The sequence below is a fragment of the Somniosus microcephalus genome, chromosome 1, assembly GCF_052327205.1.
Source record: "Somniosus microcephalus isolate GS21.2 chromosome 1, FLI_Smic_1.0, whole genome shotgun sequence".
Lineage (NCBI taxonomy): Eukaryota > Metazoa > Chordata > Chondrichthyes > Squaliformes > Somniosidae > Somniosus > Somniosus microcephalus.
The window spans coordinates 15,582,651-15,599,792 of record NC_140987.1 but is presented as its reverse complement, the minus strand read 5'-3'; the positions used below and the strand labels follow the sequence as shown (position 1 = coordinate 15,599,792).

The window sequence follows — 17,142 nt, the reverse complement described above, 5'->3', positions numbered from 1 at the left end:
AGCCGGCCAGACGGGCTTTCACCCTCCTGAAGGTTCTCCGGACCTCGGATTCAGTCAGCTGTAATGTGTGATCCTCTGGGTGGCTGGGGGGTTTTGATGGCCGGCTCAGTGTTCTCCCTCTCAAAGCGAGCATAAAAAGTATTCAGCTCGTCTGGTAGGGAGGGATCGGTGTTGGTGACTCCCGCTGAGCTCCCCTTGTAGTTGGTGATGGCCCTTAGTCCCTGCCACATGCGTCTGGCGTCGGAGCCCCTGCCGTACTGAGACTCTAGTTTGTTCTTATCGTCTCTTTTTGCTGCTTTGATAGCCTTTCTGAGGTCATACTTGGCCTTCTTGTAGAGTTCGGTGTCCCCTGATTTGAAAGCGGTACGCCGTTCTCTTCGTTTGTTGCGGATGTCTGAGTTCATCCATAGTTTGCAGTTAGGAAATAAACGGACAGTCTTGGTAGGAATGCATTCATCCACCAGTCTAATGTATCCAGTAACGTGACCTGCATACACATCCAGGTCTGGGTTCTTGAAAACACTCCAGTCCGTTATTTCCAACCCGCCCTGCAGTTGTAGTTCTGTGTCCGCTGTCCAGCTTCGCACCGTTTTTACTGTTGTGGGTGTGCTCTTTAACTTCTGTTTGTAAACAGGAAGTAGGAGTATGGAAATCCCAGCTTCTCCAGTCTCTCCATATAACTGAAGCCTTTCATCCCTGGTCCCGGTCTCCTCTGCAGGCTGTGACATGGCTGAGCACAATCAGTTTGGTTTGTACTCCCTATCTTGTTTTCATATGGCTCCCTCCGCTTCCTTATCTACATGCTGCTTCTTGATGGCATTATCCACAGGCAGTGGGTCAGCTTCATATTGGCTAATAATGTCTCTCTACCACCTCTCAACTGCCTGTCCATACCTTTAGACGTGACTATTCCAACGCACCCCTGGCCGTCCTCCCATCTTCCATCCTCTGTAAGCTTGAGGTTCTCCAAAATCTGCTGCCCATATCCGAACTTGCACCAAGTCCCGTTCACCCATCACCCCTGTGCTCATAGACCTACATTGGCTCTTGATTAAGCAATGCCTGGATTTTAAAACTCTCATCTTTGTTTTCAAATTCTCCATGGCCTCGCCCCTCCCTATTTCCGTAGCCTCCTCCAGCCTTACAACCCTCCTGGATTTCTGCACTCCTCTAATTCTGGCCTCTTGCGCATCCCCGATTTTCATCGCTGCACCATTGGCGGCCGTGCCTTCAGCTGCTGAGGCCCTAAGCTCGGGAATTCCCTCCCTAAACCTCCCCACCTCTACTTCTTTTTCCTCCTTTAACACATTCCTTAACACCTCTTGTCATCTGCCCAAATATCTCCTTATGTGGCTCGGTGTCAAATTTTGTCTGATAATCGCTCCTGTGAAGCGCCGCGGGATGTTTTACTACGTTAAAGGCGCTATATAAATACAAGTTGTTGTTGTCGTCCGCGCGTCATGTTCTGCATGAGTTACAACTTCCTCCAGCTCATCATCGGGAAGACCGACTCTATCGTCTTTGACCTCCGCCACGAACTGCACTTCCTCGCAGCTGGCTCCATCCTCCTTCCCGGCCACTTTATCGCGGAGCAGGCTGTCCATAATCTTGGGAAAACTGCTCAATCCCGACCTGAGCTTTATACCCTCCGTTCTATCCATCATCAAGACCACCTCGGCCCTTCCACCACTAAAAACCTTATCTTTACCTTTGCCTCTTCCACACTCAACTATTCCAACACCCTCCTCGTCGACTTCCCATCTTCTGCCTTCAGTAAACTCTAAATTGTCCGAATGGCGATTGTACACTGTCCTGCACTAAAGCCCCATTCCACTTTTAAAATCCTCGTCCCTCTGTGATCTCTGCATCTTCCTCCAGCCCTATATCCCCTCCTGAATGCTCCATTCCTCTGACTCTGGCCTTCAGTATTTCCCTTTTCCCCCCCAATCTCTTCACCCTCCTATTGTTGGTAGAGCTTTCTGCTGCCTCAGCACGACTCTCTGAAGCTCCCTCCCTGTACCTCTCTGCCTCTCCACATCTCTGTCCTCTCGAGGGGCCATCTCGTTGACTGAGCTTTTGGTCACACCTCCTAATCTTCAGATCAGTGAATATAAATATCTGAGCTCTGTTAAAGAGGGTGACGGGCATTAAAAGGATGGCACAGATACACCAATGTGCAGTGTCAAAGATGGAAACAACTGTTCAACCCACCAAATCTCATCCTTCTAGTATTCCAGCTCTTCCAATTTAGCATCCATGTTTTAAATGCCCCGAAAGTCTGCGTCTTCACTACCTCTCCAGGCAAACTATTCCAGATATTTATGACTTGACTGTGCCCCGCCCCCCCCCCCCCCCCCATCTGAATTTCTAATCTCCCTTCCAGTGTCGTGGGGGAGGCAATGAGATGAGGTCAGGTGCTTTTAAAGTGGGAAGATGGGGAAGAATTACCTGGTGATAATCCACTTTAGTACACCTTACAGCGGCCTGTTCAGCGTTGAGAGAGAGACCCCCCCGAGACCAGCTCGGCCACAGGTGTTGCACGGGGTGGGGAGGGCAGACATGTTGACAAAGTAAACTTTGAGAAATGGGAGTAGGGCCAGCCCTCATTATCAAAAATATATTAATATACAGTATTGTGGTTATTAAGAGCAATGAAACATCAGCTTGGCTCAGGTCATAGAGTTATACAGCACAGAAAGAGGCCCTTTGGCCCATCGTGTCTGCGCCGGCCATCATGCCTTGTCTATTCTAATCCCATTTTCCAGCACTTGGTCCGTAGCCTTGTATGCTATGGCGTTTCAAGTGCTCATCTAAATGCTTCTTGAATGTTGTGAGGGTTCCTGCCTCTACCACCCTTTCAGGCAGTGAGTTCCAGATTCCAACCACCCTCTGGGTGAAAAAGTTTTCCCTCAAATCCCCTCTAAACCTCCTGCCCCTTACCTTGAAACTATGCCCCCTGGTTATTGACCCCTCTACTAAGGGGAAAAGTTCCTTTCTATCTACCCTATCTATGCCCCTCATAATTTTGTACACCTCAATCAGGTCCCCCCTCAGCCTTCTCTGCTCTAAGGAAAACAACCCCAGCCTGTCCAGTCTCTCTTCATAGCTGAAACGCTCCAGCCCAGGTAACATAGGAAGGATGTGATTGCATTGGAGAGGGTGCAGAGGACAATATAGACGGGTTGGTCAGATGGGCAGAACAGTGGCAAATGAAATTTGCAACACATCCTTCCTATAGTGTGGCGACCAGAATTGCACACAGTATTCCAGCTGTGGCCTAACTAGTGTTTTGTACAGCTCCATCATAACCTCCCTGCTCTTGCCTTCATTAGCCGAGGCATAGAATATAAGTATCCCATATGCCATTTTAACCACCTTATCTACCTGTCCTGCTGCCTTCAGGGATCTATGTACATGCAGACCAAGGTCCCTCTGATCCTCTGTCCTTCCTAGGGTCCTACCATTCATTGTGCATTCCCTTGCCTTGTTAGTCCTCCCAAAATGCATCACCTCACACTTTTCAGGGTTAAATTTCATTTGCCACTGTCCTGCCCATCTGACCAACCCGCCTATATCGTCCTGTAGCCTGAGGCTTCCCTCGCTATTTACCACTCCACCAATTTTCGTGTCATCTGCGAACTTACTGATCATACCTCCTACATTCATATCTAAATCATTAATATACACGACAAACAGCAAGGGACCCAGCACCGATTCCTGCGGTACACCACTGGACACAGGCTTCCAGTCACAAAAACAACCTTCGACCACTGAAAACTGTACGCAGTACTCCAGGTGTGGTCTCACCAACGCCCTGTACAGTTGTAACAGGACTTCCCTACTGTTACACTCCATTCCCTTTGCAATAAAGGCCAACACTCCATTTGCCTTCCTAATTACTTGCTGTACCTACATGCTAACTTTTCGTGATTCATGTACAAGGACCCCCAGATCCCTCTGTACCTCAGCATTTTGTAATTTCTCCCCATTTAAATAATAATTTGCTTTTTTATTTTTCCTACCAAAGTGGATAACCTCGCATTTTCCCACATTAAACTCCATCTGCCAGATTTTTTCCCACTCACTCAGCCTATCTATAACCCTTTGGAGATTCTTTGAGCCCTCCACACAATTTGCTTTCCCACCTATCTTAGCATCATCAGCAAATTTGGCTACATTACACTCGGTCCCTTCATCCAAGTCATTAATATAGATTGTAAATAGTTGAGGCCCCAGCACCGATCCCTGCAGCACCCCACTAGTTACAGTTTGCCAACCTGAAAATTACCTATTTATCCCGACTCTCTGTTTTCTGTTAGTTAGCCAATCCTCTACCCATGCGAATATATTACCCCCAACCCTGTGAGCTCTTATCTTGTGTAGTAACCTTTTAAGTGGCACCTTATTGAATGCCTTCTGGAAATCCAAAATACATGACGTCTACTGGTTCCCCTTTATCCACCCTGCTCGTTACATCCTCAAAGAACTCCAGCAAATTTGTCAAACATGATTTCCCTTTCATAGAAACGTAGAAGATAGGAGTAGGCCATTCGGCCCCTCGAGCCTGCTCCGCCATTCAATGCGATCATGGCTGATCATCCAAGTTCAGTACCCGGTCCCTGCTTTCTCCCCATACCCCTTGATCCCTTTAGCCTTAAGAAATATATCCAACTCCTTTTTGAATATATTTAATGAATTGGCCTCTACTGCCTTCTGTGGTAGAGAATTCCACAGGTTCACCACTCTCTGGGTGAAGAAATTCCTCCTCATTTCTGTCCTAAATGGCTTACCCCTTATCCTTAGACTGTGACCCCTGGTTCTGGACTCCCCGACCATCGGGAACATCCTTCCTGCATCTAGTCTGTCTAGTCCTGTTAGAATTTTATAAGTTTCAATGAGATCCCCTCTCATTCTTCTAAACTCCAGCGAGTACAAGCCCAATCGACCCAATCTCTCCTCATACGTCATTCCTGCCATCCCAGGTATCAGCCTGGTGAATCTTCGCTGCACTCCTTCCATGGCAAGAACATCCTTCCTCAGATAAGGCGACCAAAACTGCACACAATACTCAAGATGTGGTCTCACCAAGGCCCTGTACAACTGCAGCAAGACATCCTTGTTCCTGTACTCAAACCCTCTCGCTACAAAGGCCAACATACCATTTGCCTTCTTAACCGCCTGCTGCACCTGCATGCTTACCTTCAGCGACTGGTGCACAAGGACACCCAGGTCTCGTTGCACTTCCCCTTCTCCCAATCTATTGCCATTCAGATAATAATCTGCCTTCCTGTTTTTGACACCAAAGCGGATAACCTCACATTTATCCACGTTATACTGCATCTGCCATGCTTCTGCCCAATCACCCAACCTGTCCAAATCATACTGGAGATTCTCGGCATCCTCCTCACAGCACACACGCCCACCCAGCTTTGTGTCGTCTGCAAACTTGGAGATATTACATCTTATTCCCTTATCTAGATCATTAATATATATTGTGAATAGCTGGGGTCCAAGGACCGATCCCTGCGGTACCACACTAGTCACTGCCTGCCACTCGGAAAAAGACCCGTTTATTCCAACTCTTTGCTTTCTGTCTGCTTTGCTTTCTTTCATAAAACCATGCTGAGTCTACTTGACTATATTATGATTTTCTAAATGTCCTGCTACCACTCCTTTAATGATGGACTCCAGCATTTTCCTAATGACAGATGTTAGGCTAACTGGTCGATAGTTGCCTGCTTTCTGTCTCCCTCCAGAAGAATGACCAGTCCATTGATATCGTCCTGTAGTCTGCAGCTTTCTTCTTCATTACCAACCATACGGCCAATTTTTGTATCATCTGCAAACTTCTTAAACATACTGCCTACATTCAAGTCCAAATCATTGCTATATACCACAAAAAGCAAAGGACCCAGTACTGAGCTCTGCGGAACCCCACTGGAAACAGCCTTCCAGTCACAAAAACACCCTTCGACCATTACCCTTTGTTTCCTGCCTCTGAGCCAATTTTGGATCCAACTTGCCACTTTGCCCTGGATCCCATGGGCTTTTAACTTCGTGAGCAGTCTGCCATGCGGGACTTTATCAAAAGCCTTGCTATAATCCATATAGACTGCATCAAACGCACAACCCTCATCGACCCTCCTTGTTACCTCCTCAAAAAATTCAATCAAGTTAGTCAGGCACGACCTTCCCTTAACAAATCCATGCTGACTGTTCCTGATTAATCCGTGTCTTTTTAAATGAAGATTTATTCTGTCCCTCAGGATTTTTTCCAATAATTTTCCCACCACCGAGGTTAGGCTGACTGGCCTGTAATTACTCGGTCTATCCTTTTCTCCCTTTTTAAACTACGGTACCACATTAGCAGTCCTCCAGTCCTCCGGCACCACACCTGTAGCCAGAGAGGATTGGAAAATGATGGTCAGAGCCTCTGCTATTTCCTCTTTTGCTTCTCTTAACGGTCTGGGATACATTTCATCCAGGCCTGGGGATTTATCCACTTTCAAAGATGCTAAATAAACCCCTTAATACTTCCTCTCTCACTATGCTTATTTCATCTAATATTTCACATTCCTCCTCCCTGATTGCAATGTCTGCATCGCCCCTCTCTTTTGTAAAAACAGACGCAAAGTATTCCTTAAGAACCAAACCCATCTCTTCTGCCTCCACACACGGGTTACCTTTATGGTCCCTAATAGGCCCTCCTCTTACTTTAGTTATCCTCTTGCTCTTAATGTATTTATAAAACATCTTTGGGTTTTCCTTGATTTTACTTGCCAATATTTTTTCATCCCCTCTCTTTGCTTTCCTAATTTCCTTTTTAATTTCACCCCTGCGCTTTCTATACGCCTGTAGGGTTTCTGCAGTATTGAACGCTCGGTATCGGTCATAAGCTTCCCTTTTTTTCTTCATCCTACCCTGTATGCCCCTTGACATCCAGGGAGCTCTAGATTTGTTAGTCCCACCCTTTTTCTTTAAGGGAACATACTTGCTCTGAACCCTCACTATCTCCTCTTTGAATGCCTCCCACTGCTCTGACACTGATTTACCTTCAAGTATCTGTCTCCAGTCCACTTTGGCTAAATCACATCTCAGCTTAGTAAAATTGGCCTTTCCCCAATTGAGAACTTTTATTCCTGGTCTATCCTTGTCCTTTTCCATAACTACGCTAAATCTAACTGAATTATGATCACTACCACCAATATGCTCTCCCACTGATACCCTTTCCACCTGCCCAGCTCCATTCCCTAAAACTAGGTCCAGAACCGCCCCCTCTCGTTGGGCTTGCTACATACTGGCTAAAAATGTTCTCCTGAATGCATTTTAAGAATTCTGCTCCCTCTAAACCTTTCCACTAATTTTATCCCAGTTAATATTAGGGAAGTTGAAATCCCAGACTATTACTGCCTTATTTTTGCACGTCTCAGAAATTTGCCGACATATTTGCTCTTCTATCCCCCTCTGACTGTTTGTGGGTCTGTAGTACACTCCCAGCAGTGTAATTGTCCCTTTTTTGCTTTTCAGTTCAACCCAACCCATATGGCCACGTTGGATGATTCTTCTAAGATGTCATCCCTCCTCACAGCTGTAATTGTTTCTTGAATCAATATTGCGATTCCTCCCTCTTTTATCCCCCTGTCTATCTCGTCTGAAAACCCTGTAACCAGGAATGTTGAGCTGCCATTCCTGCCCTTCTTTCAGCCATGTCTCAGTAATAATAGCTATAATATCATGCTCCCACATGTCTATCTGTGCCCTCAGCTCATCTGCTTTATTCCCTAGACTCCTTGCATTGAAGTATATCCCATTTAGCACTGCCAAACTCCCTTCTTGTCTATTTTATGGCCTTTATTTCCTCTGCCTTCCAAACTCGCTTACTAATTTTCTGCCTTCCATTTCCAGCTTTGCTTCTCTCCCTTCTGAATCTACTCTCAAGTTCCCATCCCCCTGCCAAGCTAGTTTAAACCCTCCCCACAGCACCAGCAATCCCCCCCGCAAGGATATTGGTCCCGGTCCTGTTGAGGTGCAGCCCGTCCGGCTTGTACAGGTCCCACCTCCCCCAGAAACGGTCCCAATGCCTCAGGAATCTAAAGCCCTCCCTCCTGCCCCATCTCCAGCCACGCATTCATCTGCTTACCCTCCTATTTCTGTACTCACTAGCACGTGGCACCGGTAGTAATCCGGAGATTACTCCCTTTGAGGTCCTGCTTTTTAATCTCTTGCTCCCTAAAATCTGCCTGCAGGACCTCATCCCTCTTTCTACCTATTTCGTTGGTACCAATATGGACCAAGACCTCTGGCTGTTCACCCTCCCTCCTTAGAATGTCATGCAGCTGCTCAGTGACATCCTTGACTCTGGCACCAGGAAGGCAACATACCATCCTGGAGTCACGTCTGCAACCGCAAAAACGCCTATCTGCTCCCCTAATTATCGAATCTCCTATGACTATTGCTCTTCCGCTCTTCTTCCTCCTATCATGTGCAGCTGAGCCACCCATAGTGCCGTGGACTTTGCTCTGGCTGCACGCCCAAGAGGAAGCATCGCCGCCCCCCCCCACCAGTATTCATAGAAACATAGAAGATAGGAGCAGGAGTAGGCCATTCGGCCCCTCGAGCCTGCTCTGCCATTCAATGAGATCATGGCTGATCATCCAAATTCAGTACCCTGTCCCTGCCTTCTCCCCATATCCCTTGATCCCTTTAGCCTTAAGAAATATATCTAACTCCTTCTTGAATATATTTAATGAATTGACCTCCACTGCCTTCTGCGGTAGAGAATTCCACAGGTTCACCACTCTCTGGGTGAAGTAATTCCTCTTCATCGCTGTCCTAAATGGCTTACCCCTTATCCTTAGACTGTGACCCCTGGTTCTGGACACCCCGACCATCGGGAACATCCTTCCTGCATCTAGTCTGTCTAGTCCTGTTAGAATTTTATAAGTTTCAATGAGATCCCCTCTCATTCTTCGAAACTCCAGCGAGTATAAGCCCAATCGATACAATCTCTTCTCATACGTCATTCCTGCCATCCCAGGTATCAGTCTGGTGAATCTTCGCTGAACTCCTTCCATGGCAAGAACATCCTTCCTCAGATTAGGCGACCAAAACTGCACACAATACTCAAGATGTGGTCTCACCAAGGCCCTGTACAACTGCAGCAAGACATCCTTGTTCCTGTACTCAAACCCTCTCGCTACGAAGGCCAACATACCATTTGCCTTCTTAACCGCCTGCTGCACCTGCATGCTTACCTTCAGCGACTGGTGCACAAGGACACCCAGGTCTCGTTGCACTTCCCCTTCTCCCAATCTATTGCCATTCAGATAATAATCTGCCTTCCTGTTTTTGCCACCAAAGTGGATAACCTCGCATTTATCCACATTATACTGCATCTGCCCAATCACCCAACCTGTCCAAATCATCCTGGAGTTTCTCGGCATCCCCCTCACAGCACACAGGCCCACCCAGCTTTATGTCGTCTGCAAACTTGGAGATAATACATCTAGTTCCCTCGTCTAGATCATTTATATATATATTGTGAATGAATAGCTGGGGTCCTAGCACCGATCCCTGCGGCACCCCACTAGTCACTGTCTGCCACTCGGAAAAAGACCCGTTTATTCCAACTCTTTGCTTCCTGCCTGCCAACCAGTTCGCTATCCAAGACAGTACCTTACCCCCAATCCCATGTGCCTTAACTTTACACGCTAATCTCTTATGCGGGACCTTATCGAAAGCCTTCTGAAAGTTCAAATACTTTCAGAGCTAAAAACCGATTAGCGAGCGAGATGCACTCAGGGGATTCCTGCTCTACTGCCTGGTCCTCCTCTTCTGTCTGGCGGTCACCCATTCCCTCTCTGCCTGCACACTCTTAAGCTGCTGGGTGACCACCTCTTGAAACGTGCTGTCTACGAAGTTCTCAGCCTCACGGATGCACTGCAGTGACTCTAGCCGCTGCTCAAGCTCCGAAACCTGGAGCTCGAGCTGCTGTAGCTGGCGACACTTCCTGCACATGTGGTCGCCCAGGCCACGAGTAGAGTCCAGGACTTCCCACATGGCACAGGATATACATTCTATGGGACTGAGCTGCCCTGCCATGCCTTTACTTTATAGACTATTAACTAAAAACTAGAAACACTTACCAGCTACTCCCCAATCAGCTCCTTCCCTTGTGCTGACGTCACTTTTTAATTTTGACGTCACTCTTCCAAATTCTGCATTTGTTGAGTTGCTCCTGTTCAGGTCCGCTGCCGCTCCTCTCGCGCTCTATGTAGCCCCGCTCCTCTCGCGCTCTATATAGCCCCGCTCCTCTCGCGCTCTATGGAGCCCCGCTCCTCTCGCGCGCTATGTAGCCCCGCTCCTCTCACGCTCTATATAGCCCCGCTCCTCTCACGCTCTATATAGCCCCGCTCCTCTCGCGCTCTATGTAGCCCCGCTCCTCTCGCGCTCTATGTAGCCCCGCTCCTCTCGCGCTCTATATAGCCCCGCTCCTCTCACGCTCTATGTAGCCCCGCTCCTCTCGCGCTCTATATAGCCCCGCTCCTCTCTCGCTCTATATAGCCCCGCTCCTCTCGCGCTCTATATAGCCCCGCTCCTCTCGCGCTCTATATAGCCCCGCTCCTCTCACGCTCTATATAGCCCCGCTCCTCTCGCGCTCTATATAGCCCCGCTCCTCTCGCGCTCTATATAGCCCCGCTCCTCTCGCACTCTATGTAGCCCCGCTCCTCTCACGCTCTATATAGCCCCGCTCCTCTCACGCTCTATATAGCCCCGCTCCTCTCGCGCTCTATATAGCCCCGCTCCTCTCGCGCTCTATGTAGCCCCGCTCCTCTCGCGCTCTATATAGCCCCGCTCCTCTCGCGCTCTATATAGCCCCGCTCCTCTCACGCTCTATATAGCCCCGCTCCTCTCACGCTCTATGTAGCCCCGCTCCTCTCGCGCTCTATATAGCCCCGCTCCTCTCGCGCTCTATGTAGCCCCGCTCCTCTCGCGCTCTATGTAGCCCCGCTCCTCTCACGCTCTATATAGCCCCGCTCCTCTCGCGCTCTATATAGCCCCGCTCCTCTCGCGCTCTATATAGCCCCGCTCCTCTCGCGCTCTATATAGCCCCGCTCCTCTCGCGCTCTATGTAGCCCCGCTCCTCTCACGCTCTATATAGCCCCGCTCCTCTCGCGCTCTATATAGCCCCGCTCCTCTCACGCTCTATTTAGCCCCGCTCCCCTCGCGCTCTATGTAGCCCCGCTCCTCTCGCGCTCTATATAGCCCCGCTCCTCTCGCGCTCTATATAGCCCCGCTCCTCTCGCGCTCTATATAGCCCCGCTCCTCTCGCGCTCTATATAGCCCCGCTCCTCTCGCGCTCTATATAGCCCCGCTCCTCTCGCGCTCTATATAGCCCCGCTCCTCTCGCGCTCTATGTAGCCGCGCTCTATGTAGCCCCGCTCCTCTCGCGCTCTATGTAGCCCCGCTCCTCTCACGCTCTATGTAGCCCCGCTCCTCTCACGCTCTATATAGCCCCGCTCCTCTCGCGCTCTATATAGCCCCGCTCCTCTCGCGCTCTATATAGCCCCGCTCCTCTCGCGCACTATATAGCCCCGCTCCTCTCGCGCTCTATATAGCCCCGCTCCTCTCGCGCTCTATGTAGCCCCGCTCCTCCCGCGCTCTATATAGCCCCGCTCCTCTCGCGCTCTATGTAGCCCCGCTCCTCTCGCGCTCTATATAGCCCCGCTCCTCTCACGCTCTATATAGCCCCGCTCCTCTCGCGCTCTATGTAGCCCCGCTCCTCTCGCGCTCTATATAGCCCCGCTCCTCTCGCGCTCTATATAGCCCCGCTCCTCTCGCGCTCTATGTAGCCCCGCTCCTCTCGCGCTCTATATAGCCCCGCTCCTCTCGCGCTCTATATCGCCCCGCTCCTCTCGCGCTCTATGTAGCCCCGCTCCTCTCACGCTCTATATAGCCCCGCTCCTCTCACGCTCTATATAGCCCCGCTCCTCTCGCGCTCTATATCGCCCCGCTCCTCTCGCGCTCTATATCGCCCCGCTCCTCTCGCGCTCTATATAGCCCCGCTCCTCTCGCGCTCTATATAGCCCCGCTCCTCTCACGCTCTATATAGCCCCGCTCCTCTCGCACTCTATGTAGCCCCGCTCCTCTCACGCTCTATGTAGCCCTGCTCCTCTCGCGCTCTATATAGCCCCGCTCCTCTCGCGCTCTATGTAGCCCCGCTCCTCTCGCGCTCTATATAGCCCCGCTCCTCTCGCGCTCTATATAGCCCCGCTCCTCTCGCGCTCTATATAGCCCCGCTCCTCTCGCGCTCTATATAGCCCCGCTCCTCTCGCGCTCTATGTAGCCCCGCTCCTCTCGCGCTCTATGTAGCCCCGCTCCTCTCGCGCTCTATGTAGCCCCGCTCCTCTCGCGCTCTATATAGCCCCGCTCCTCTCGCGCTCTATATAGCCCCGCTCCTCTCGCGCTCTATGTAGCCCCGCTCCTCTCGCGCTCTATGTAGCCCCGCTCCTCTCGCGCTCTATATAGCCCCGCTCCTCTCGCGCTCTATATAGCCCCGCTCCTCTCGCGCTCTATATAGCCCCGCTCCTCTCGCGCTCTATGTAGCCCCGCTCCTCTCGCGCTCTATGTAGCCCCGCTCCTCTCGCGCTCTATGCAGCCCCGCTCCTCTCGCGCTCTATGCAGCCCCGCTCCTCTCACGCTCTATATAGCCCCGCTCCTCTCGCGCTCTATATAGCCCCGCTCCTCTCGCGCTCTATATAGCCCCGCTCCTCTCACGCTCTATATAGCCCCGCTCCTCTCGCGCTCTATGTAGCCCCGCTCCTCTCACGCTCTATATAGCCCTGCTCCTCTCACGCTCTATATAGCCCCGCTCCTCTCGCGCTCTATGTAGCCCCGCTCCTCTCACGCTCTATATAGCCCTGCTCCTCTCGCGCTCTATGTATCCCCGCTCCTCTCGCGCTCTATATAGCCCCGCTCCTCTCGCGCTCTATATAGCCCCGCTCCTCTCGCGCTCTATGTAGCCCCGCTCCTCTTGCGCTCTATATAGCCCCGCTCCTCTCGCGCTCTATGTAGCCCCGCTGCTCTCGCGCTCTATATAGCCCAGCTCCTCTCGCGCTCTATATAGCCCCGCTCCTCTCGCGCTCTATAGAATTCCATTTATTCTTTTGTCCGATCGCAGCCCTGCCTCCGATCTAGTTTCTTTTCTTTCCAGTTTTGAAGAAGGGTCCAACCCGAAACGTCAACTCAAATTTCTCTCCACGGATGTTGCCTGACCTGCTGAGTTTTTCCAGCATTTTCTGTTGTTATTTCGGATTTCCAACATCTGCAGTATTTTGCTATCCTCTGGGTGAAGAAATTTCCCCTCAAATCCCCTCTAAACCTTCCCCCAATTACTTTAAATCTGTGCCCCCTGGTTTTTGACCCCTCTGCTAAGGGAAATAGGTCCTTTCTATCCACTTTATCTAGGCCCCTCATAATTTTACACACCTCAATAAGGTCTCCCCTCAGCTTCCTCTGTTCCAAGGAAAACAGACCCAGCCTATCCAGTCTTTCCTCATAGCTAAGATTCTCTACTCCCAGCAACATCCTTGTAAATCTCCTCTGTACCCTCTCTAGTGCAATCACATCTTTCCTGTAATGTGGTGACCAGAACTGCACGCAGTACTCTAGCTGAGGCCTAACCAGTGTTTTATACAGTTGAAGCATAACCCCCCCGCTCTTGTATTCTATGCCACGGCTAATAAAGGCAAGCATTCCGTATGCCTTCTTAACCACCTTATCTACCTGGCCTGCTACCTTCAGGGATCTGTGGACATGCACTCCAAGGTCCCTTTGTTCCTCTACACGACTCAGTGTCCTACAATTTAATGTGCATGTGAATGTCTATGGATGTTATTTACATGGACTTCCAGAAGCATTTGATGAAGTCCCACATAAGAGACTGTTAACTAAGGTAGAAGCCCACGGAATTGAGGGCACATTATTGACCTGGTTAGGAAATTGGCTGAGCGACAGGAGACAGAGAGTAGGGATAATGGGCAGGAACTCAAATTGGCAGGAGGTGACTAGTGGTGTCCCGCAGGGATCTGTGTTGGGGCCTCAACTATTCACAATATTTATTAACAACTTAGATGATGGGATAGAAAGTCATATATCCAAATTCACCGATGACACAAAGATAGGCGGCATTGTCGGCAGTGTAGATAAAAGCATAAAATTACAAAGGAATATTGACAGATTAAGTGAATGGGCAAAACTGGCAAATGGATTTCAATGTACTGTAGTCAAATGTGAGGTCATCCACTTTGGACCTAAAAAGGATAGAACAGGGTACTTTCTAAATGGTGAAAGGCTAAAAACAGTGGCGGTCCAAAGAGACTTGGGGGTCCAGACACACAGATCATTAAAATGTCATGAACAGGTACAGAAAATAATCAATAAGGCTAATGGAATGCTGGCCTTTATATCTAGAGGACTAGAATCCAAGGGGGTAGAAGTTATGCTGCAGCTGTACAAAACCCTGGTTAGACCACACCTGGAGCACTGGGAGCAGTTCTGGGCACCACACCTTAGGAAGGATATATTGGCCTTGGAGGGAGTGCAGCGTAGGTTTACCAGAGTGATACCCGGACTCCAAGGGTTAAGTTACGAGGAGAGATTACACAAATTAGGGTTGTATTCCCTAGAATTTAGAAGGTTAAGGGGTGATCTGATCGAAGTTTTCAAGATATTAAGGGGAACAGATAGGGTAGAGAGAGAGAAACTATTTCCGCTGGTTGGGGATTCTAGGACTCTGGGGCATAGTCTAAAAATTAGAGTCAGACCTTTCAGGAGTGAAATTAGGAAACACTTCAACACACAAAGGGTGGTAGAAGTTTGGAACTCTCTTCCGTAGACGGCAATTGATGCTAGATCAATTGTTAATTTTAAATCGAAGATTGATAGCTTTTTGTTAACCAAAGGTATTAAGGGATATGGGCCAAAGGAGTTTGGTCGCAGATCAACCATGATCTCATTGAATGGCGGAACAGGCTCGAGGGGCTGAATGGCCTCCTCCTGTTCCTACATCCTATGTCTGCTCCACTGACACCCAATCCTCTTATTTTGCAGGCTTCTCACCAGTCAGCTAACGGCACCTGTCACTCACAGCTTATTTGGACAGAGACCCAGTGAAAATAAGCAGCAACTGTGGGCTATAAGTAAGGGTTCTGCATGAGGTGAGCTTTTTTAAATTAGTTTTTATGGGATGTGGGCGTCTCTGGCAAGGCCAGCATTTCTTGCCCATCCCTAATTGCCCTTGAGAAGGTGGTGGTGAGCCGCCTTCTTGAACCGCTGCAGTCCGTGTGGTGAAGGTACTCCCACAGTGCTGTTAGGGAGGGAGTTTCAAGATTTTGATCCAGCAACGATGAATGAACTGCGATATATTTCCAAGTCAGGATGGTGTGTGACTTGGAGGGGAACTTGCAGGTGGTGGTGTTCCCATGCGCCTGCTGCCCTTGTCCTTCTAGGTGGAAGAGGTCGCGGGTTTGGGAGGTGCTGCCGAAGAAGCCTTGGCGAGTTGCTGCAGTGCATCTTGTAGATGGTCCACACTGCAGCCACGGTGCGCCGGTGGTGGAGGGAGCGGATGTTTAAGGTGGTGGATGGGGTGCCAATCAAGCGGGCTGCTTTGTCCTGGATGGTGTCGAGCATCTTGAGTGTCGTTGGAGCTGCACTCATCCAGGCAAGTGGAGAGTATTCCATCACACTCCTTACTTGTGCCTTGTAGATGGTGGAAAGGCTTTGGGGAGTCAGGAGGTGAGACACTCGCCGCAGAATACCCAGCCTCTGACCTGCTCTTGTTGCCACAGTATTTATGTGGCTGGTCCAGTTAAGTTTCTGGTCAATGGTGACCCCCAGGATGTTGATAGTGGGGGATTCGGCGATGGTAATTGCGTTGAATGTCAAGGGGAGTGGTTAGACTCTAGCTTGTTGGAGATAGTTATTGCCTGGCACTTGTGTGGTGCGAATGTTACCTGCCACTTATCAGCCCAAGCCTGAACGTCGTCCAGGTCTTGTTGCATGGACTACTTCATTATCTGAGGAGTTGTGAATGGCGCTGAACACTGTGCAGTCATCAGCGAACTTCCCCATTTCTGACCTTATGTTGGAGAGAAGGTCATTGATGAAGCAGCTGAAGATGGTTGGGCCTAGGACACTGAGGAACTCCTGCAGCGATGTCCTGGGGCTGTGATGTTTGATCTTCAACCACCACAACCATCTTCCTTTGTACTAGGTATGACTCCAGCCAGTGGAGCATTTCCCCCCTGATTCCCATTGACTTCAATTTTACTAGGGCTCCTTCATGCCACACTCGGTCAAATGCTGCCTTGATGTCTAGGGCTGTCACTCTCACCTCATCTCTGGAATTCAGCTCCTTTGTCCATGTTTGGACCAAGGCTGTAATGAGGTCGGGAGCCGAGTGGTCTTGGCGTAACCCAAACTGGGCATCAGTGAGCAGGTTATTGGTGAGTAAGTGCCGCTTGATAGCACTGTCGATGACACCTTCCATCACTTTGCTGATGATTGAGAATAGACTGATGGGGCGGTAATTGGCTGGGTTGGATTTGACCTGCTTTTTATGGACAGGACATACCTGGGCAGTTTTCCACATTGTTGGATAGATGCCAGTGTTGTAGCTGTACTGGAACAGCTTGGCTAGAAGCGCGGCTAGTTCTGCAGCACAAGTCTTCAGCACGATAGCCGGGATGTGGTCGGGGCCCATAGCCTTTGTTGTATCCAGTGCACTCAGCCGTTTCTTGATATCACGTGGAGTGAATCGAATTGGCTGAAGACTGGCTTCTGTGGTGGTGGGGACCTCAGGAGTCGGCCGATATGGATCATCCACTCGGCACTTCTGGCTGAAGATGCTTCAGCCTAATCTTTTGCACTCATGTGCTGGGCTCCACCATCATTGAAGATGGAGATATTCATGGAGCCTCCTCCTCCCGTTAGTTGTTTAATGGTCCACCACCATTCAGACTGGATGTGGCAGGACTGCAGAGCTTTGATCTGATCCGTTGATTGTGGGATCGCTTCGCCCTGTCTATAGCATGCTGCTTTTGCTTTTTAGCATGCATGTAGTCCTGTGTTGCAGCTTCCCCA

General features: G+C 49.8%; 1 protein-coding gene across 5 annotated transcripts in view; it reads left to right on the top strand.

Moving 5' to 3' along the window:
* zbtb35 (zinc finger and BTB domain containing 35) overlaps positions 1-17,142 on the top strand; it is a 73,724-nt gene that overhangs the window by 3,824 nt on the left and 52,758 nt on the right. For 3 of the 5 annotated variants that reach the window (XM_085969908.1, XM_085969580.1, XM_085969662.1), the window contains exon 2: positions 15,112-15,218. The exons of the other annotated variants lie outside the window; for them this stretch is intronic. The gene's annotated coding sequence lies outside the window, so the exon portion shown is untranslated. The remainder of the gene's footprint in view (positions 1-15,111; positions 15,219-17,142) is intronic. 5 annotated transcript variants of the gene reach the window in all.